Genomic DNA, 2,107 nt, shown 5'->3' on the forward strand with positions numbered 1-2,107 from the left:
GAAATGGCAACCCACTCCAGTATTCTTCCCTGGAAAATCCCAAGGACAGAGGAGCCTGGCAGGCTACAGTTCTTGAGGTCTCAAAGAGTCCGACATGAAAGAAAACTTTGGAACAGGAGAATTATTTGTATTTTTCTCACTTTTAGGTTGAGACTAACACACTGGAACCAACATTTTATTGACATGAGAAAGAACCATAAAAAATTGATAATGCTTCTCACTTTATTTCTATATTGCAATTGGGATTCTTAGTATTCCCATAATTCCCAAAATTCTTCTCAGCCGCATCAACCAATGATGCACTTCTTCCTTGTCCTTTTCTTCTTTTCTTTATCCATCTTCCTCCCTTCTCCTTCCCTTCATTTTCCTCATCTCTTACTGCTCTCTGACTCTCCTTCTAGACGAGTCTAGATTTGCTCTTGTGACTGCTCCCCCACTGTGTCCCCCCTTCTTCCCACAAGAGAGATACTGCACAGGTGCAGCCCTGTCTGTCCCAGTGTGCCTCTCTCAGGACGCAGTAGTACACAGCGGTGTCTCTCAGGGTGACCTGGGGCAGGACCAAGGTGCTGGACTTTCTGTCTGAAGCGATGGTCAGAGAGGCCATGCTGCTGTTCACTGTGCCTCGTAAGCCACGAATGACATACTGTGGACTCTGGGATTTTGCTGATACCAATGTATATACTCATTTCTACCAATGGTAGAGTGGTTACAAGGCAGGGTTACATCCTGTCCTTCAGCATAATCCATGGAGCTGGGCTGGGTGGTCTTAGCATCAGTCACAGTCCCTGGGGGGTTAAGAAATCAAATTAGTTCCAGAGTACAAATAAGCGTAATTCTATGGATCAAGTGTATAACTCTCTCATAACTGTCTGGCCCTAACCCCTACTCCTGTGTTTCTATTTATGTCCTGGAAAAATATTATTGGTGTTCAATATTGGACTGCAAGAAGATCAAAACAGTTATCCAAAAGGAAATGAACCCTAAATATTCATTGGAAGGACTGATGCTGAAACTGGAGCTCCAATAATTTGTACACCTGATGAGAAGAGCTGACTCATTGAAAAATACCCTGATGCTGGGAAAAATTGAAGACAAAAGGAAAAGGGGGCGTTAGGGGATGAGGTGGTTAAACAGTGTCACCATCTCAATGGACATTAATTTGAGCATATTCCAGAAGATAATAGTGGACTGAGGAGCCTGGCACACTGCTGTCCATTTGGTCATAAAAGTTGGATACAACTTAGTGACTGAAAAACAACAAAATTATGGAGACCAAAGATACATGGCAAGAATCAGAGATCCATAGGCTTTGTTCCATGGGTCCTTGGCTCAATAAACCCAGAGATTTCCTACAACCTGCTTACTGCTAAGGACTCTTCTGGAATCATAGCCAAGGTTTAACCTGTCATGTAGAAGTTTGTGTCCCTAGCAAATCCATGATTGGTTCTCAATTCCATCACTATAGTGCTGAATAAAGCACAGGGAGAGGAGTAGTGAGCAAATAACTCTTTGTGGTCCTTTGCCCTCAAGTCATCCCTTGTAGACACAGAACACTTACCCAAGGTCAGAAACACTGTTACTCCAGTCACCAGCCTCATACTTCAGGGACAAACCAGGATCATGGGCTCAGAGTTCAGGCTTGGGTCTGATCCTTGGCTTAAGGAGGTTCCAGAGAACAGAGGCAACAGCTGTCAGTAAAAACTTACAACCAGTGCAGATATCGCTGTGTTGTTGCTAGGACCTTCTCAGCCAATGATCAAGCAATCCCTTATCTAGGTCTTCCTCCCCTGTTTTAGTCATGTCCCCAAAAGATGGTGAAACATCCCCAGCTCACAGTGAAATCATGTCTGAAGTTTAATGTCTGCCTCTGGAAAAGGAATACCAATCACAATGATGTGTCTATGCACAACCATTGGTCTTTCATTTGTTTCTTAAGAAATTGGCTGATGCTCCATGAAGCTTGCAGAGCATAATATTTAATCCCAGGAAAATGTACTGAGCTCTGTGTAGTAAGATAATGAAAATTTCCATCCACATTCCAGAAAATGTAAGGAAGATTCAAAAGTAGGCAGTGATGTGCTCTGGGAGATGGAAAAAAATAACGTTG

At 43.1% G+C, this 2,107-nt stretch overlaps 1 pseudogene; it reads right to left on the reverse strand.

The window, feature by feature from the left end:
* Positions 1-397: 397 nt before the first annotated feature.
* On the reverse strand, positions 398-1,657 carry LOC104998803 (annotated as a pseudogene).
* Positions 1,658-2,107: the final 450 nt, after the last annotated feature.

This window comes from Bison bison, unplaced genomic scaffold (genome assembly GCF_000754665.1).
Source record: "Bison bison bison isolate TAMUID 2011002044 unplaced genomic scaffold, Bison_UMD1.0 scf7180017853247, whole genome shotgun sequence".
In the NCBI taxonomy this organism is placed as follows: domain Eukaryota; kingdom Metazoa; phylum Chordata; class Mammalia; order Artiodactyla; family Bovidae; genus Bison; species Bison bison.